Raw genomic sequence first — 22,057 nt, 5'->3', positions numbered from 1 at the left:
ACCAGCCCCAATCCACCCTCTGGCATATCTGCATATCTTTTCTCTTTCGGGTCCCTAAATTATGCCCTTACCTCAAGTTTTCGTCCCTTATCCTCAAGGACATTTTCCCAAAATATTTTACCTTTCTCCTCTGAAATCTTGTAACACTAATAGTCCATGACATCGGTCTAGGACAAGTTAGCTTGAGGAAAAAGGCAGAGATGTTGCATTTAGACACGTTGAATTTGAAATGCTTGGAGACACTCTAGAAGGTATTTCCAGATAATATCCTTTTAGTACAGAAGCAACCAAGGGTCTTGGCCTGTTCCAGTTGGGGATGCAGATAGAAAAACAATCCCCTAAATATTTATAAGCACAGACATGTCCTCCTATGTTTTAGGGCTTTGAATTCATAATATTGTTGTAACTGGGGAAAACTCAAACTGATCAATAAACTTAAAACCATCCACTGTTGACACTGCACCTGCTATGTGCAGAAGTTAATAATGAATTTACAAAAGAATGGACTCTCCATCCATCTAAGAGGCTGATTATTCAGATAGACCCACCCAACACAAACCATAAATCAGAAGTAGGAGACATGAGGGAAAAAAATCACATTAGCAAGAGTTTCCAGAAATACAGTAACTAACAGAATCAGAACCGGAGTACGAGGGATGATGGAACTATTGAACACAAATCGTTTTGGAAGTCACTGGTACAATAACATTGGTCTGAATGGAAAACATACAGGACTTGAGAAAACAGATGATAATGTAAATAGAAATATGGAAACGAAGAAAGACTCAAAGGAGAATGTTAGAAAGCAGAAACCCTGCAGAACAAATGAAGAATGTCTGCCGTGCAACCTTGATGGTCCCCCGCCCCCGTTGACTGGAGACAGCCAAGGAAAGAATCAGTGAGCTCCAAGACAGGTCAGTCAGTGTAAGCTTCCCAAACAGAAAAGCAAAAAGATAAAAAGAACGGGGAAAAACTCCTCACAATGAGTATGCAAGAAATGTACATATTCTCTTTCCAGAAGAGCAGTCTATGAGTAATTGGATTATCAGGGTAAAAGGAGAGAACAAAACAGAACAGACCTAAAGCAACAGCAGCCATTTCCTAAGACCAAGATCCAAAGACCCCAAAGAGTGTGTAAGAGAATGAAGAGTAAATATCGAAATCTATCACGCTGAAACCTTGAGAAATTAAAGACCACAATCTTTTTTTTCTACCTGCAGTTACAAGGCCCTATATGTATAAATATGGAATATTTACAAGTACAAGATATATTTCCAAGAGTAAATATCTCTATATGTAAATTTTACCCACATGCCTCTACAGTTGACCTAGAGAAATAAAGACTTTCCCAGACAACCTGAAACCAAGGGATCCGTTACCAACAGATCTGCCCTGAGAAACATCTTAGAAGAAATTTTCAACAAGAAGAAATCAGGCCCACCTACAGAAAGGAAGTGCATTGGAAAAACTATTGATGGAGGTAAAATAAAGTTGTCTCTTGTTTCTTTTCTGATCTGATAGATCAATATGGATAAGTAAAATTAACGGCAGCAGTGTTACAGGAATGGGAGGGAGAAACAAGACATAATTTTTTAAAAGGCATCTGCTGCCTATGAAGCAGCCTAGTGTCAGGAGTGTGCTCAGGTTAGCCATAAATGTGTGTTACAAACTCCAGAGCAACTACTGCAGAGGAATTTTTAAAATAAAACCCATTTGGTAAAAAATTCTTGGAAATGACAAATATGTTGCAAAGTATATAACTATGATTAAAACCTAAACTACAGGAGTGGGAATAAAATTTTATTTTAAAAGTTTAAAGGGGAAGTACTGATTGAGAAAATAAGTCAGAAAAAAAATTATGCAGCTGTAGCGTGGAGAGTGGGAGAGATGGAAAACAGGAAAAGAGATGGCGGACAGGATTGAGTCCTGGTAGAGTCCTGGCATTGACTCTGAGCAAGACTGCCCGACCTGGGCCTTAGAACGCGATGGTATTTAAGACTACAAGAAGGTGGCTCCTGGGGCCCTTCTGCCTGCAATACAAGTCCAAAAGACAAGGCCAGGTCCGCTGCAAAGGTCCAAGGAGCCTCTTGAATAGTGCCTAGCACCCTGCACTGAGGCCCAGCTTGGTAGACCTAGGATAAGATCATTCAGTTGAAAACTGGGATGTGAAACTTACTGTCATAAGTGTACAATCATATACTTGGTAAGAATGGTAACGTAAAATATTGGGAATACATATATACCCGAGTTATTGTGGTAAAATGATTAACGTCTGCATGTTGACCTCATTGTGGGTTCAGCTGATTTTGCTGAAGTATTTCATTCTCACATTCATTCCACAACCAAGGAACTCAGGCGGGTTTGACATGAACCATTCCTAATAATACAGAAGAACGGTTGGTCCAGTATGAATTATATGATGAAGTTTTACTATGTAAGTGATGACAAAGAGCAGACCCAGGAACATGAATATATTAATGGGAATGTGAGTGCATTTTTAAATGTTTTGCTATACTGTCAATATTGAATATTTAACACTTTTAAGGATTTGGATTGCTATAAGAATATCAGGGTGTCCAATACTATGCAAGAAAAACAAAATATATAAAAATGTCTGCATTTTTCTATTCGGACACAATCTGTTTTATTCTCTTGTAGGAGAAGGAAGGTAAGATTCATCCTATTCTTCAGATGAACATTAGGTACCCTGTTGCCATAAGAAGTTTCTGAAGGAAGTGTGTGAATGTTTGCTGGTTTTCAGTTTAATTATTGTTCATTTTTAATTATATCTTAATAACTGTGCACATCTTATTGTATAAGAATACTGAGAAAAATTTATATGCCTCCAAATAATACCAGCACTTTAAATAAAAACTCTGGGGAAATCTTTTAGCTGTTAATTCATTTCAATCTTAATTGTACAGCTAGCAGAAGAAAAACTAGCATTGTCTTTGTGTTTGATTCCTAAGGTGTGTGCATTCAATTTCAAATGAAAAAAATTACTAAAAATGGTTGCTGACTTCAAATAAATTTTTTTTCTCCACATCATACTTGTAAAGATATTCCTTTAAAAAACATTCTTATGATTATTTTTTATGGTAGCCTTCATCATCATCTAAAAAAATTTCTAGAAGACATTAATAAAAAAAGATTAAGAAATCTGTTTTATTTGTATTTTTAATGGATTCTAGTGCATAGGTAGCTAATTTCTATTCCTTTGATTTGTAGACTTATAATAGCTTTATATCTAATATGTGGATGATTAATGTATATCAAGGATTGGTCAAGACAACTCTGGAATTAGTATCTAGAGAATAACCTCCTTAAAATCAAATTGAAAGGCCTGTGAATCTAGAATTATTAACACATTAAGAAGGAAAGGGAGGGCTGGGGTTGTGGCTCAGTGGTAGAGCGTTTGCCTAGCACTTGGGAGGCCCTGGGTTCAATCCTCAGCACCACATATAAATAAATAAAATAACTACAACTAAAAACTAAATATTAAAAAAAAAAGAAGGAGGAAAGTGATGGGTTTGGGTATGGCGGATTGAATTGAAGGAGATGCACTTTCAAAAGAAATATTTTTTTCTGAGATTCCTCTTTAGTTTAAAAAAATGAAAACATACTACTGATGCCTGCTAGAGAAGCTCCATTGGATCCGAATTGACTCATACATCTTGTCAGGGCAAGAGGAGGCTCAGGCCCAGGGACCAAGTTCAAGATGTGGCAGTTGAAAGAAGATGTGAGGCTCATCTTTTACTGGGAGGTGGCCATAGCCATTAGCCACCCAGCTCCCCAGCCATTCTCATAGGCCTTTTTATGTGAAGTTCAGCAAAGAAGGACCCCTACCACCAGGTTACCTAAAGGGGCACACGCTTACAAATTAATGTTCATGACCTTGAATGTATACACTGAGTCACAGTGTTTCTGGCCTTCAGCAACCATTACATAGTCATTTCCCAGCCCTGGCTACACACTAAAAACAGAAATAATAATAATAACAGAATCAGAAAAAAAAAAAAAACAGCACCAGAACTAAGGACTAGGAATAATGGAATTATTGAACACAAAGCATTTTGGAAGTCTCCAGTATGATAAAATTGGCTGTGATGGAAAACATACAGGACATGCAAGAACAGATGATAATGTAAATAGAAATAGGGAAACTAAGAAAGACTCGAAGGAGAATGGTAGAAGGCAGAAACACTTCACAAAACATAAGAGATCACTAGAAGCCTCAGCCTGGGAGCCTACCTGTGGCCATTTGGGGCCTGTCCAAACACATAGCTTCTTTCCAATTTATTGAAATCCATCTAGATCTTCTGAAAATAATTCCACCATTTTATTTTTATAATCTTTATTTTGTGTATTTATTTATTTTTATGTGGTGCTGAGGATTGAACCCAGGGCCTCACATGTGCTAGGCGAGTGCTCTACCACTGAGTCCCAGCCCCAACTCCACCATTTTAAATTACCAATTAATCCTAACGTTCCAAAGATTAATTCAGGATCATGATCCACTTTCAAGTTAATGTACATTGGTAAAAGAAATACCTAGGTTTTGCTACCCTTTAACAGGTTACTCTGATTATTTTTTTAAGTAGGTTGGGAAACATCAGTATAAGAACTCGGTGATTAAATACAAACAAGAATGGTTAACAGATCTGGTTAAGTATTTTTGAGAAATATGATATTTGGGGCCACACCCCAGTTGTCCCTAGTGAGCACAATCATTATGAACCATAAATTCCTGTTAAGTAAATAAATATAAACCATATTGAAACCTACAGACATTGAGTACGCAAATAAATTAGCCAAGTCAACCATCAGTGGCCCCTGAAAAAGAGGCCTAAATAAAGTAAATAAATAAATAGACATGCTCAATGAGAGCAAGAATTTCAATAAAGGAAAGTGGTCTAGGTGACAGTACCGCCAAGTCCTCCCACCCACCTGTCTGTATTGAAAGAGACAGTGCTGGTCACGGGAAGGAGTAGCTAAGAGGCAGCAGGCTGTGAAACCCTGGGGTGGATCACACACACTGTTGTCGTTTAACCTGTTCCTTCAGCTGGTGAGCCCTGAAGAACGACTTATAAAGCTTTCGATGATGTGGTCAAATGACACTAACTGTCCCACAATAAATCGGAAATCAATAAAGCATTAAAAATGCAAATACATCCTTGTTAATATGATATAATTGTGAAGAACTTTTTTAGACATTCAATTACCATTTAACACAGAAGCCTGTAAGGATTTAATTAGGGATCCTTCACCTAATTGAGGTCAAGATTGTTAGCAGTGCATGTCTAATTAGCTTGCTTACAGCAGCCATCTCCTTTGAAAACTCCCTCAATAAAATCCTTCCTTAAAAGATATTCTTAACACACACACACACACACACACACACACACACACACACACACACAGAGAGAGAGAGAGAGAGAGAGAGAGAGAGAGAGAGAGAAATGCAGAAGTTGATGAAATCCAACAACATTGGTCCCACTTATTCTCAGAGGACTACTTCCAGGACCACTGGTGGTTGCCAAAAACTACATTATTTCTAAATTCTGTATTTATATCAAGCAGCTTCACATTTCACTTAGAGGAAGCACTTTATGGCTTCTCTTTGGAGTTTCTGGATTGCCAGCCTCACTACTCTTGCTCTTGGAGGCTAACAGCATGCCATTTTAAACTGATAAAAAATTTTTGGAAATTTTCCATATAATATTTTTAGCTGAAAGAATTTTGGCAATTGAAGTTAGAAAGTGAGACCATGGGTGAACAGAGACCACGGTCAAGTCTACCTGAGAACAGCACAGTAGCACTGTCAGATCCTGGTTGTGACAGTAGGTTATGGTTAGACGTTATCATGGAAAGGCAACTGGGTGAAAAGTACTTGGGAGAATATTTTTGCAACCTCCTAGACGCATTTGACCATTTCAAAACAAAAAAGTTATTTAAAATGCACCTATATATTCCAGAACTACAAGAAAATTTTAATTATTTACTTTTTCTTTTGTGGTTACAGTGATTATTTTAGACAAGAATTGGTTTCCATGAAATAAGGCCAAATTAATGTGGCATTTGCTATAGTTCAAGTAAATACCAGGTTGGTCAATCCAAAATTAATTAGGATGACCTCAGCCCACAGGAGCACTTATAACAGTTGTTGGAGATCTTCCTGTTTACATCCTGAATTTGCTTGTGGCCTGATTATGGTCTTTCAATATCAAAGCATAAAATAAAACCTCAGCGAGAAATAAAATCCAACATCAAATCATCTAGTTAGTTGCCTTTGCCTAAGGGAGTAGAGTCCACTTTATGTTTTTTAAGATTAACGCTTGTGTAATTACTTCAATGGAAAACACATAAAAAGAAATATTTTATAGTAGGCTAACAAGAATCAAAGATTTACTATTGTAGAGTCTCTTGTAGTAACAATGACCAAATGCTGGGTCCCCTGAAACTCTAATGCTCCAAGGTGGTTTGGGGATTAAAAAAGAAGGTGTCAAGGAGCAGCAGCCATAGAAATTGATTATTTGTGTAAGTACAATGCATATTTCCAAGTTTAAAAACCCAAGAATCTTTTAGTTTATTCTCAGCTTAATACGGAGTAAAATTTGGCCTTGAAATTGTTTCCAAAATCTCCAATTAGCAACGTTCAAAATCAACGTCCTACAGAACATGTTAGAAATGGCTAGTTGAGATGGAAATCTGCTTCTTAATGAAGTCTGGCTTCCACTGACCAAAGTAGAAATGCATATCGCAAACAGCCTGGTCATTAATACTCTAGGAATCAGTCATTCATTTTAAAGACCCCAAGGCTTATAAATTTTGTTAGAGTTACCTCCTTCCTCTATGTATTTTTTTTTTAATTTTTAAAATTGCATCATAAAACAGCACAAGTGAGCCATGTATTGTTATCTTGATATTCATGGCACACACATGGAGAAGCCTTCTCGCTTGAAGGACCTGGATGCCTTACCTCCCTGGGAGCCCGGGCTGTGTCCCTACCAGCTGCCTTCTTGTTCCTTGAACATCCCAAGATCCTCCTGCCCCAGGGCTTCTGCAGAGCCGGTTTCCTCTACTTACAGTGCATTTCCTTCTCTTCTGTGCTGTACCGTCTTTTCATCATCCAGTCGGTCATGATTTAAATGTCAGTTCAAGTGACATTTGAAGATCTAAGACACTGCACAATACTGACTCTTAGTGGGGAGGTTCTCCTACATTCAGTGGGGATTTCCACACTGAAGAGGAAAATTGTCCCAAGTCTCCCGAGTTTGGATGTACAGCTGGCACCCTGTCATTTCCTGTGCGTCCCCCACTACAACAGGAGGAGCGGCTTCAGGTCATGCCACGGGAGTGGGTCACGGTGAAGGTGAATTCCATCAGGGAATTCTGATGTGCACATCCGGGTGCTGTGAACACGGGCGATGGGGTCAGACTGGGGAAATGATCAGCAGAATAATGCTAATAGTTGTGGCATTAGATATTCATGTCGGGACTGTCACTTGTCAGTCTCACATTAGAATAGATGTCCTTCAATATTGCTTTCATACTTAGCCCATTTCATTCTCCAGCTCCCAGCTTATGCTTAAATTTACTGCAAGTGAGTATTTGACCTACCATATTTCTTAGCTGTAACCACCTCCCCTCCCTTAAGTTTCCCTTTTCTCATTAGGACACCCTTAGTTAATTCCACTCACAAAGTAAGAAAGTAAAGCCACAAAATAAGAAAGGAAAGTATGAGAGAGAGGAAAGAAATGAAAACTCTGCCATTGAAATAAAAATATATATATTCTTATTATTGAATTATTTTATTTTTTCACCCCTTATTACCGGCTATTTTTGTTGAACCAAGATGTGCCAGGAACCACATGCAAATCTTAGTTTCAAATGTGGGTATTTAGCTCTGCGGCCCTTTGAAAAAGAACCACAGTCCTGTGATGAATCAGGTGATTTATAACTGTCCCGCCTCGCGGCCTCTCCTCCTGTTTTTCAAGACTCTTTATCAGTAGCTACTACATGGATCATATATTTTTAGATATAAAGATAAAAGTGGTACTCTTTGTTCTATATTTTAAAATAATATTTACCCATTGACCTTGCCGTTTCTATGAAAATATTAAAAACCAGGCCCTCCTTCTCTTCAACTTCATCTTAAACTTGATTCCAAATACTTATCAATAGGAAATGAAGGTACGAGAAAAGTAATAAAAATGAAAGTAAAAATGCAGAAATATAGGAATGTGGTTATTAAAATGGAAAACTAAAAAAAAAAAAAAAAACCTAGCTCAAAAAACCATACAAAATAGCCCTTAAAATTGTCTGAATGAATTACTTAAGGGCTTATTCGTAGCAATAAAAATGGCATTTATATGTATCTATAATGCTGAAATTATGGTAATAAAAGAGCCAAGTGCTTCTCAATACATTAGAGATTTCCCTTACATGTCAACTGTCTATGTGCAACAATTATATGGTAATCACTTCCACTAGGGATTTTTCGGACGGTGTCCCTTCTAATAAAGATAGTAGGTCTATTATGCAGAATATGAACAGTGAGCTAGAATCAAAAGAAGAGAAGTAAACAGCACTTTTTGTCCATAAAAATCATTTAGTTTTACAGCAGAGTTATTCCAATGAATTTTGGCCTAAAACAGTCAACATAACTGATATTTCAATTCCAGGAGCATCTTACAGGAAGTAAGAAAAAAAATCAGGAGCTGGCTCTTTGATTATCTGAAGATGCAGCATAAGCATGAATTCCAAAATGCTTCTCACAGAATGTCAATATCAGGTAAAAGAAACTGTATATCTCCAATCAGTTGACTTATGTTTTAGCAGATATTTATTTCTTTGCATTCTTCTGTGTTAGAAGAATGCAAATGTATTTTTAATGTGATGAACTGGTGATTTCTCACTGAATTTATACGTAGTTGAAATATTTTCTAATACGTGCACATAGTCGACTTCATAAAATAGAGATACAGTATAGTATTCTACATTATTAACTTGCATGAAAATTTAAAATATACCCACCCACAAGCTAAGTTAATTTTAGGAGAGAACAGAAATTTCATATTTTTATATTTTGATTTAAAAGTAACAATTGTTCACTTGATATTTTAAATTTTTCTCTAACAACAAATTATGACTCAATATGTGATCATGTTTATACATTTGTCACCAATTTTTCCTAATTCTTCCTGGGTACAATGAAAGATAATGATTTGGCCTATGTCATAGGTTTTCATGGATCACCCCCCTTCCTTCTTTAAAACAGAAGATCTCATATTGTATGTCACCATGACAGAGGACTGATATCAACTATTTACATTTTAGAATGATAGAGGGTGTTTGGCAAATCTTGGCATCCTCGAATCTCTTTGTCCAAGACATGTTCAAGTGGGTGCTAGGGATAAAGAAAAGAAGGTTCCCAGGAAAGCAAGAAGGAAATAGTCTTTTCCCAGCAGTGGGGGAAGGGTAACAACCTGAAGGAGAAGTCATTATTACTGGGCAAGTTTCACTTTTTCAGATGGAAAGAAACAGTGTGCCGACTCAATCGGTTTACATGTATCATTAGGAATCATTGCAAATCCGTCTAGAAATCACACACTTTCCCAGGGCATGGCCTCCTGGCTCATTGAATGTGGCCATCAGGTTCCTTCTCATCAAAAACCAAGCTTTATTCTTTAATTTGCATAATTTATACTATACTCACATGCAATAACAGCGATATTATGCTCACTTTGTGGCCCTCTCTATGTATATATATGTACATGCAATGTATAAACATATACGTGTGTATGTATCATATACATACACACATATAGATATTTAGTGTGTGATTCACACTATCAAAGTTTTTTTTTTAATATTTATTTTTAAGTTGCAGTTGGACACAAAACCTTTATTTTACTTATTTATATGTGGTGCTGAGGATGGAACCCAGGGCCTCGCACATGCTAGGCGAGTGCTCTACCGCTGAGCCACAACCCAGCCCACTATCAAAGTTTTTAAACACAGAGATGATACTGTCTTTTCAAAGAAAGATTTATGATTGGCTAAAATATCTTATGACTTAGTATTATTTTCCATATTTCTTCTTTGCTTTCAATTTTTTGATCATTCTTTTTTTTTTTTTTTTTTTTTTTTTTTTAATCTGGCATATACATCTGAAGTACAGGAATCCAGATGGGAAAGACAGATCAGGGCATTATTTCCAGAAGATTGGATTAAGATGTAGTATCAAGAATTTCCCAGCTGGAAATGGTACCATATCGGGATGGTGGAGGGAATAAGATGTTGGGCAGTGTGTGTGTGTGTGTGTGTGTGTGTGTGTGTGTACCCAGTGCTAAAAACATGATTCCATTTGGCATGTATTAAAATTCTGCCCTACAATATTTCCTTTTTCCAGGAAGCCTTATTTTCAACTACTTGAGTAAAAGATCCTCAATGAGTATATATTTGTAAAATTTTAAAGAGGAGTAAGACAGAAAAGAAGATTAAAGCATCTACAAAGACCTTAAATTCCTTGTGGTGCTGGCAAAAGGATCTAAACTCCCTCAGAGTCACTCTTGCCATCTGATCCTGCAGCCCTGGGCCATTGTCTCCCAAACCTTTCAAATGTTTCTTCTTTTCTACTCCTGAAAGCTGTGCTTCCTTTGGGGGTGCTGTTTGAGAGCACAAAGAATGAAAAGAATGACTTTTACAGTGATCATTCTTTTTAAAAGCGGAGGCAGGGGGTGGGTCTCGTTTATCTATCAGAGTCTCCATGAAGGTTCTGGGCACAGCCACACCAGTTTATAGCACGGTTTGGCTGCCATGATTGGGGAACCCAACATGGCACTCCATAAGCCATAACAAATAATTTAAAGTTCTGAGGGGCAAGCAGGAGGCGAGGAGAAGTAAAGGAAGATAAATGAATTGGTGAAAGGACCCAGATGGCCAATGTCCAAGGCACTCCTGAGGGGGAAATACCAAGCATTATCTCTGGTGGTAGTCATTAAATATTTTAAGAATGTCAGTGTCTGATGCTTGATTTGAAGTGGTATCTGTTGTTGTTCCTATATGCACCCTATTGTCTGTCTCTCCCAAACCCTAAATCTGAGTAAGGCTACAGAATACCCAATGGCTGTAAATAAGGTTTTGTTGTGATTTGGTGATTGTTATAGAAGTGAGAAGTTGTGCAGAGTTGATACCAACAGGTACAGAAACCAGAACACAGAGTACACTGAGATGATCAAAACGCCTCCAGGGTGGCTGATGAGCCAGATGGGACCAAAAGAAGGTCATTGCTGCTCAGGAAGTTAACAGATTTGGGGGAAGCACTTTGGTCACACATAAGGATGGAGTTTTGTGATTTAAGCCAGTTTTTCTAGCAAAATTGCCTCCGCTGGCATTTGGGTTACAGAGTAAGTGGTGAGCAGAAGAGTGGTTTACATGATAGAATAGGGCCATCAAAATTGAAATGAGGCTGCCTGTGGTGCCTGGCAGCCTGGATTATGGAGCAGAAAGGAGTTGACTAAAAGCCAGTGCTGGCGGAATGGCGGCCAAGGAGCAGTGAGGAACTCCGTCACCTGGTAGGGAAGACACTGGCAGGTTGGCCTCAGCTTGCTGCGGACGGAGGCAGGAGCTGTCTGGTTGCTGCCAAGAGGAAGGGGATGTCGAGGGGAAATAGTCTGTGGGGTGAACTGTGTGTGTGGCCTCTTCCTTCACCATCTCCTGTCATCCTCTGTGCTTTGCAAATCTCCACACTGGATGTCCTCCTGCTCCCCTCCAGTCCCTTTCCTCGAAAGGACCAGGGATTGTGCAATGGGACCAACTTCATGGCCCAAGAACATGGTCAGTAACAAACCTTGGCAAAGAAGGTCTTCTTGGCCAAACTTCAAACTTTCTTTAGATTCCTCTGAGCCTTCCTCTGGACTAGACTTTGACCTCAGCCTTCCATGCCGGCTCTGTCCTTGTCAGCCTGCATTGTCCTGTTGCTGTCTAGTGAGGATCTTCCTCCCACTCTTAATACCTGGTCACTCTTGGGATGTGATCAAGTTATTGATTAGCAAATATTAGCAGCTCTAACCCAACAATATGTAAATGGAATTATACACCTCTTCCATGCATAAGTCCTTACCCTGCCTTTAGCAAGAATCCTGTGGGTTACTTTGGCAAGGACCCCTAACTCCTGCTGTTTCTTCTTCACAGTTTTCGGTGCACCAGCCCCCCTCCCTCAGCTCCTTGGCTATCAACCTCACTTGTTCTTGTTGCATTCAGATATAAGGACATTCTCTTTCACCTGCTGTGATAGTCTTGAATAGGTCTTTCTTGCCTTTTTAACAAGTGACAGAATGATTTAACATGGTACATAAGAGAGCCTGGTCCCCGCACCAGGTCAGCCCTGTTTCTCTCTCTCAGGACAGAAGGAACTTTCTCTGCCTCCTTTTGACAGAAGGTGGCAAATAAGCAGGAATTGGAGAATACTCTAAGAGGCTCTGGCCTGTGCTCTAATGATGGCTGAGGTCACACCTCTTCCTCCTAGGATCATGCTCTGGCAGTTGGACCTACTCACACTCAGAGGTACCCTTTCTAAAATTGTCTCTTCTGTTCCAGGCATTGAAAACCTGGTCTGTCATTTGTCTTTGGGCCCAAGGAACTAGGATCATGAGTGGGTTTGGAGTATGCCCCAGCCCCAGGGATCATCACAGATGTCCTCTGAGCCCTAACAGCATTAACAATGGGTGGTCATTGCTATGTTGTTCATCTGCCCTACCCAAGTCCCCATCCTGGTCAGTAGGCCTGGTGTCTCCATCCCGGAAACCATGAGGAGTTCACAAGATCTTTTATCCGATATGGTCATTTCTATAGATGAATATGCTTTGTAAATATAGATGCAACAATGCTCAATGAAATATTAGCAACTCTAATCCAACAATATATAAATGGAATTACACACCACAACTCAGTGAGCTTTATTACAACAGTAAATGCATAGGTGAGAGGCCTGGGTTTGGGGCAGAGGGTCCCCAAAGGGACAGCTTTTAGTTCTATCTCCAGGGGGAAGTAAAGAGAAGAAGAAGATAAAATGTCAAAAGTGAATATTCCGGGGAGTGCCTATGCTTAGTGGGCAGTGGGGTACAGCGAGGAAAGAAACTCCCAGGCACCATCAGTCAACCTGCAGAGAGCTAGCCACAGAACCAGGGCTACAACCTCCATCCAGGTGCCACCCACCAAACTGGGCTGCATCCCCTTCCCAGACCCTGGTCTCTTCACGTGGGCCTTCCCCATTCCAGATATCAGGGCAACTGCTTTGGAAAGGGAAGTGAGACCCTTGGAGACAGCCAGACCTTTTGTTGAGAGGAGGCAGTAAGAGCCTAGAGAAGCCCAGTGTCAAATCAGGGTGAGAGTAAAGAGGGTCTGGGCATTCATTCACTCCACCCACCAGCTGTGATAGAAGGGAACTCCTTTCCAAGAGCATGCATGAAAAAAGACAGGGTTTGTTTTGGTTTGGACATGGGATGTTCCCCCAAAGCTCATGTGTTAAAAGCTTGGTCCCCAATGCAGCAATGGTCAGAGGTGGGGCTTTGGGGGAAGTGATTGGAACATGAGGGCTCAGATCTCATCAGTGGATTAATCCAGTGATAGTTGAATTGACCACTGGGAGGTGGTGGGTATGGTTGGAGGAAGTAGATCACCCCAAGGGGGTGCCCTTGGGGATTACATCTTGTCCCTGCTTCTTTCCTACCTATTCCTTCTGCTTTTGCCTGCCATGAGCTGAGAAACCTTTGCTCTACCAGGTCCTTTGCCTTATCCCAGGCCCACGGCACTGGAGCCAGAGGAACATAGGCTGAAATCATGAGCCAAATTAAATTAATCTTTTCTCTTTTAAGTTGTTCTTATCAGCAATTTTGGTCACAGCAATGAAAAGCTGACTAGCACCAGGCTCCTTTTAAAACACCATGTTCTTCCTTTTTCCGGAGTGGTTAAAAATACTGGCATACATGTAATCCTGCCTCTTCAGAATGAATGGGTTTAAGTCAACCTGGCTTCATGAAAGCAGCTGCCTCATTCTCAAATCACGTCCAGCATAAAGTCTTCTAGCCACAATTAACTGAAATATTTAATAAGAATAAAGTGATTTTAATTATTCCTGCTGGGGGTTGTAGACTTTAACCTAGAAATAGTGTTTTTTATTTTTCAGGATTCTCTGCATCAGTTGTGAGGATGAAGTTTTCTTCTTTGGCTTCTCAATGGTGTCAATTGATTTCTGAATGCTGAAAGCCTTGCCTACCTGTAATAATCTCACTGGGCTGTGGTATATTATTCTTTTCCTATATTGTTGGATTAGAGTTGCTAATATTTTTTTGAGCATTTTTGCATCTGTATTCATGAAGAATATTGATCTATAGTTTTCTTTTCTTGCAGTATTTGTGTTTGGTTTTGTTATTAAGTTAGTGCTGGCTTTATAGAATTAATTAGGAAGTGATGTCTCTGGCTTCTATTTTCTATCATGAAGAATTGGCTTAATTTCTTCCTTAAATGTGTGGAAGAATTCACAGTGAAATCATCTGGACATGGAGCTTTCTTTTCCAAAGTGTAATTAATTATTGATTCAATTTCTTTAATACATATAAGTCTATTCAGATTTCTATTTCTCATTTGGTAAATTTAATAGTTCGTGGTCTTCAAGGAATTGGCTCATTTAATCTAATTTATGGAATTTGTGGCATAGAACTGCTCATAGTACTCGTTTTTCATACTTTTAATATACATAAGATCAGTAGTGATGGTCTACCTGTTGCTTGTGATGATGGTAATTTGTGTCTTCTGTCTCTTTTTCATTAACCTCCGGTGGTAGTCAGATTTCTGTCACTTTGGCAAAATACCTGAAGAAATATAAATTGGAAATAATAAAACAAAACAAATAGGAAATATTAAAAAAAATTTAAATGTTATTTTGGCTCATACTTTCACAGGTTCCAATCCATGATCAGTTGGCCCTGTTGCTTTGGGCCTGTGGCAGTGTGGCATGTCATGGCAGGAGCACATGATAGAGGAGGACTATTCACACTATGGAAAGCAGAGAGTGAGAGAGGAAGTGGCCGGGACCCAAATATCTTCTTTAGGAACAGGTTCCCAGTGATCTAACTAACTTCCTCCAACTGGGTCCCCCCTTTAAGTTCTACTACTTCCCCAGTAGTATTGGAGGCTGGGGACGGAGCCTGTAATTCATGGGCTCTGGAGAACATTTCAGATCCAAACACAGATATTGACTAGAGGTTTCTTAATTTCATTAATCATTTCCAATGCTCAGCTTTTTGGTTTTGTTGATTTTTTCTCTATTGTTTACTTATTTTCAAGACCATTGATTTTTGCTCTAATTTTCACCTATTTTCTTCCATTTGCTTTAGACTTCAATAGCTCTTCTTTCTCTGATGTCCCAAGGAGAAAACGGAATGATTGATCTAGGATCTTTCTTTTTCTAACATACATATTTAATGCTATGCATTTACCTTGAAGCCCTGCTTTTGCTGCATTCCACAAATTGTCACAAGTTATATTTTCAATGTCAGTAAAAGTTAAAGCGGTTTCTTTGATCATGAGTTATGCAGAATTATGGTTTCATCTCCCACTATTTGGAGATTTTTCCAGTTATCATTTTGATTTTTTTTTCTAGTTTAATTCCATTGTGTCCTAGAGCATATTTTGTAGATTTCTGAATTATTATTTTTGCTTAGGATACATTTTGTGGTTTAGAATCTTGGTGAATGTTCCATGTGACTACCATAAGAATTTGTCTTCTGATGTCTTTGGATGCAATATTTTATAAATAACAATTAGCTCAAAGTGATGGGCAGTACTGTTATCAACTATATGCTTACTGATTTTTTATCCTCTTGATCCAGCAATTACTGAAAGAGATTCATTGAAGTCTTCCATTATAATAGGGGATTTGCCTATTTTTCCTTGCAGTTTTATTAGTTTCTGCATCACACATTTTGACACAATTTTAGGAGCATACATGTGAATAATTGTTATGTCCTATTGGAGAATTTTTCTTTTTATTATTGTATAATCTCTCTTTCCCCGCCCCCTGGAAATCTGCCTCATAATGAAGTCTGCTTTTTCTGAAGTTAATCTAGTTACTTCAATATTACATTTAGCAGCAAAAATTAATTAATTAACTAATTAATTAATCAAAAGATAAAAAATACCAAATGATAAATGTTAAAACATGAAAAATCTTTGAAAGTAGAAATGTTTTCTTATTCGAATCCTATAGCTATGAAGATTTAAAAGCACTAATTTAAAAACTATTATACCTCTAAAATATTCTAAAAACAGAAAAATAAGCAGTTGTATCATTTGATTTTAAGAGCTATTATACAGCTAAACTTAGCAAAATAGTGTGGGATTGATGGGAATAGAGACAGATGTTTCAAATCAAGTAAAGAACTCAGATACAGAACCAAGCTGGTACAGAAAACTGCTTGGCAGTAAAAAGCAAACATGATTCAAGCCAGGGAGAGTTTTCCCACAAACTGTGCTGGAATAACTGAGCATTTGCATAACACAGCTACCCCTTCGCATGCCTCACATCTTCCCAAATTTTACCTGAGAAAGAGTCATAGATCTAAATGTGAGATAGAAAACTATAAGCCTCCCAGCATAAAGTATAGGAGAAAATTTGTTTAACTTGTGTTTGCTGAAAAAATTCTAGATGTAACACACAAATCACAATCCATGAAAGAAAGCTAGTGGACCACTGTACTAAAACAAAACCCCAAACCTGAGACAATGGCATTGACCTATATGATTTCAAAGTGGTAGACATTTGATAACAAGTACTTGTCCTGTTCAGAAACTGTAAATCACCAACAGCAACATGCAAACGATGCTTATGCAAACAAAAACTAAATCGACCCGGATATCTAGGATCCCAGAAGGGAATGCTGACTGTGTGACAAATGACCCTTCCAGGACTATGAAAGTATGAAATACCTCACTGAAATGGATGTCGAAAAAAATCACCTGACCCAGATAACATTGGAAAATGATGTTTTGACTAGAAATTGTAAAGCTAACAACCAAAAGGAAGGATTCATGCAAACACTGTATTCTTGCTGGTAAATTTGTTCCTCATGAGGTTACATGTGAATTTTAAAAAACACTTCATGTGTACTGGAGTTGAAAAAATAGGTAAATGTGTGATGAATGGTGGGAGGCAGATTTTCCTGCTGGAGAATGAAATTACAGGTTTATAAGATCAAAAAGCTAGAATAAACATTATCATAATGAAGTCAAAGACATCAGCATGAAGTCATTTTAGTTACATATATGTAACTAAAATATATAAAATATAAATATAAACTGTATTATATATATATATATATATGTGTGTGTGTGTGTGTGTGTGTGTGTAACATATACATATGTATATGTGTATCATGTACATATATATCAGTTACTTTCAGTTTTTGGAAATTATGAACAAAAGTGGTCTAACACTATATATTATATATGATATGAATACTTTAAAAATGATGGCAAATGTGCACATGTATGTGGGTTAGCATCCACAGTTTACCGTCTCTTATGCCATGGCCTAGAAGCAGTAAAGCTGACAGCAGTGAGCCCCCTATTTCCCCAATATTGGTCTCAAAATACCATTATCAACTGCAAAGAAACGGAGTTCCTTGAAGAAATGACTGATTTTAATGATGGAACCCAGAAAATACAAGATGAACCTGGAGGATCTTTTAGCACCTCAAAGTGAGGAAATTGAAAAACCAAAGGATAGAGGCAGGTTAAGGGAATATAGGAGCCAAGATGAAATGGAAATAAAACCAACAAAATAAATAATAGGGTATTGGATTATAATGCAAAGTATAAAACAAATATGCTTGTGTCATACTCATACATAATTGGACAAATAAACGAGTGTGCAAGAATAAGTTTTCCTTACCTCAAATATTCTAAATCATGTAAGTAGGTAACCCTCTTCCAGGAGGTGAGATTCATCCTCCCCACCCAACCTCAATAAATGTGGATTGAACTTCGTCTTTTACTACCCCAGCACAGAATAGAAAGAGGTCAAAATAATCATTTCTGAGGGCAGAAACCTAGCAACGCCTGACTACACCAAGTGATGAAGAACACTGCCATTGGTGAGACCATGCTAGGGTCCCGCCCTCCCTAAAATAAGGTGGTGAGAAGAACTTCACCTCTGAGGTCGTCTCTCCAAAACCCAGGACCCAATCTGATGGTGAGGAAAGCATCAGACTTGGGGAGATTCTAAAGGATACCATGCTGTTCTCCTGCAGACCATCAGCACCAAGCAAAATGGAGAAATTTACAGATCAGAGGAAACTGGAGAGACATGATGACTAAATCTAATGTGATTTCCTGGATTGGATCCTGGAACTGAAAAACAGACACTAATGAAAAAACTGATGGAATTCAAACGAAGTCAGGACTCCGGTTAATAGCAATGTTCCAATGTCAGTCTCTTAGTTTTGACAAATGTACCATTTGAACATAAGATGTTAATAATAGTGAGGGAAGCTGGGTGGTATTTGAGCACTGTCTGCAATCTTTGCAATTTTTTTTTTCTGTACCTCTAATAGGATTCCCATATTAAGAAGTTTATTTTTAAAAAAGGAAACCAGTCTTTTTAATTTAAAATAAAATAAATCATCTCTTAAGGAGGTTATACATTCAGCATATGATAATCACACAAATGTGTTCTAACCGGAATGACTATATATTCCTGTTAATGAACAGTGTAAGTCACAGGTAACAGAAATATTTCTGACCTTCAAATCTAAGGAAACTATAAAAGGATTCTAGCTCTCATTATCTTTATATGAACCAGGTTATCAAGCAGAATTTCTTTTATTTAGAGCAGATGGTACCTCATATTTCTTCCTTGAAATTCAGGGGTTTTGCAAGCAAGGCTGTTCTTGAATTTAATTGGGGGGAAAAGCTTAAAATGTACCAAGCACTTTAGATATTGGTAGTTTCCCTATTTGCACTATATGAAATATGAGAGCTATTTTTACCATGGTAGGTGAACTACTCTGAAGACATTGAAGCTCAAAATAAAAACAGTCCAAAAAGATACAAAATACATTGCTGTTTTAGAATTGTCTATGGAGAGGATGCAGCAAACATAAGAATTATATAATGCCCAGACTTAGAGACTTAGAGACTTAATGTAACGTATTAATATCAATAAAATAATATTTAAAAGAGGATTGTGTCAGTGTAGGCCCATAGAAACCAAAAGATTGTATGCTAAAGTATGATTTCTATTACAGGGAAATGCCAATTAACCTCTTTGCATTTTTAAAGTTTAATAAGTGATAAAGAGGTCTGATGAGTGATTGACAGAATGTGTCATTTTGACCTAGAAATACTATTTAGCAGAATCTATGATGAAATTGGATGATCACATGCATTTCTTAAATTATATGAGAATAATTATAATATTCTATTTGGAAAATAAGACATATTTTAATTCTTCTCTCTCACATAGCAATATTCTTGTATTTGGCCGCATTGCATTTCATTAATAGAAGCCTAAAATTGAAAGTGGAACAGCTGGAGTACTGAATCAAGAAGCCTCAATAGCAAAAAATTGAAACCTTGTATTAAGTACTTAATATAGTCTACTAATTATTACAGAAACTACTCAATTTTGAACAGTATAAATTATATTTTATTTTATCTCATGTGCCACTTAAAATAAGACAAACAGATAAAAATAAGGTGATGCATTTCATTTTTTTTAAATGTTTAATCTTTCTAGTTAAGAGAAGGGAGACAAAAAAACAGAGTTCAGGACGAGTTTTTGATCAGAAAAACAATATTACTCTGCCCTCTTGCATCTAATCCATTCTTCTCCTAAAGGGTAAATTTGACAGTCTTCCAACTACCACTAAAGCTGTCAGAAAATCCTTAAAAATCGCATTTAAAAAAAATCAATAGTGCCCCTTCACATCTTTTAAATTGGTCAATTTTGATTGCCTAGTTCCCTGAAATGCTTTGGAATTCACTTGAATATAGATGACCTAAGCCAGTCATTATGAAAGTCATTAAAGACATGCTCAATTTAGAGAACAAGAAATTGTAGGAACATATTAAAACGTATCCTTAGGTACTGCTCATGAGGGGTACCATGATTTCTTAAACGTACCCCTCTCCTCAGTGCCAATTAGAACGAATGTAAGTGATTGCAGTGTGTATGTGTGTGTGCGTGTGTGTGTGTGCATGCGCGCACACACTCACATGCATGGGTGTTTGGCTTAAATTATACTACTCTAAACTTTCAAGCATGGCTTTCTTTTATAGGGATTCTTTTAATTGTTTTACATGAAACAAATTGAGAGAACCAGACATCCAGCCAAAGACACACAAAGTCTAACTTTGGGAAGGGCTGCTCCTCTGACTGCATGTTCCTGGTCTCAAGATGTAGGACTCCCAGGGTCCTCACAGGGATTGTGGTCTTCATGGCCCTTATTTGGCAGATGATGAGAATCTCTCCCACAAGTCGCAAGATTCAACAGGACATCTCTTGCTTGTTTGCACGGGGATGACATGTGTGCCATGTATACTGAGAGTTAAGCTTGTTATGAATTAAATTCTAATGAACCTCCTTTGAGGGTGTGCATGAGGGTAACATTCCCAGCATTCATTGCTGTGAAAAAATGATTATTTTGTCCCATACAGAAGGTTGTGTTTTCAAATAGGAAATGAGCAGCAACACAGAGACATTCTTTAGGAAACATTTATTATTCCTAAGCAACTACATAGTCATGTTTGTGTAAGACACAAATGAATAATAAATGGGGGAATAAATAATACATGATAGGTATGCGTGTAATCCCCAAACACACCTTTTCCAGATTGTTCTAGTTGTCCTTAAAATACCATTATTGCCCTAGTTTAGTTGCTGAGAACTGCTTGCTCGTGTGTGCTCTGGATGCTGTCACGGTCAAGACCAAATGCCACATGTCTGCACACTGCTGCCCCTGGACTGTGCTTAGGCTGCGACCTGTGAGGTGGACATGGCAGAGGCCTGTAACCCAGAGTTTTGACCTTGCGATGTGGGGTTCAGGTTGAAGGACACTGTGGTTCTGAACAGCAGAGTCTGTAACAGTTGTCCTTGTGTAGGACCCTCAGAGGTAACTAGCCCTAGAGAGTGATGTGCGCTATACCTAGTCACCCAGGATTTCACACACAAAGCAGAGACACACCCAGGAGAATAACTGTGTATACACCCTACTGACTCTGGCCTGGATCCCCTTCACTAAATGCCCTGTACAGATGATCTTGGGGCTCAGGAATCTCCTTATCCACGGAATTCTCACTGTCTTTCTAGAGGAGACCTGCACTCCCAGGAGGAGGAGGAAACAGAGATGCTGGCCACATCCTCTGTCTCCTCCACACAGCAGGTTTGGGCTCACCGTGAAACAGATCCAGGCATGCATGCGCACCATGGTGACAGGAGGGACAGATCCATGAGAAGGGAAGATGCTAAGCTCTGTGCCATAAAGGATTCTGCCTTGCAGACCATGAACATGAGAACCCCCATGTGGTAGCCAGGATGAGTAGGTGGACGGTTCTTTTTGGTGAAAGTGTCAGGGCTTCTCAGCCATTGCAGTAGTTCCTGAGGCTGCTGGTTCCCTACTGGCCTGAGGTTTTGTACCCCTAGTTCCAACAAGTTCACTGGGGTCCATGGAGGAAGTTCTGTAAGCTCAGGATATCTCCTCCATTGCTGGGCCCTGAGAGTGTCTCTGTCTCTCACCCTCTGTTGCTCCTGCAGATTCCCTTACTCAATGAGCAGGGGCCCTCCTGCCCACTCCCCTTCTGCACTTCACTAACCACTGGTGCACTCTGGCGGGCACGATCTGGAGGTGAGTTCTCACCCCACCACCCCACTACCTGGGGGCTTAAGATGGAGGAATCCAGGGTCCTGTTCAGGGCTTCTTCCCGTCCACTTCCTCAGGACCAGCTTGCCCTCCTTTCAGGAAAGAGACTCTTTCAGTTGTGATTATTATTAACA

The sequence above is a fragment of the Callospermophilus lateralis genome, chromosome 18 (assembly GCF_048772815.1).
Source record: "Callospermophilus lateralis isolate mCalLat2 chromosome 18, mCalLat2.hap1, whole genome shotgun sequence".
NCBI classification, from domain to species: domain Eukaryota; kingdom Metazoa; phylum Chordata; class Mammalia; order Rodentia; family Sciuridae; genus Callospermophilus; species Callospermophilus lateralis.
Note: the sequence above shows the minus strand (reverse complement) of the source record.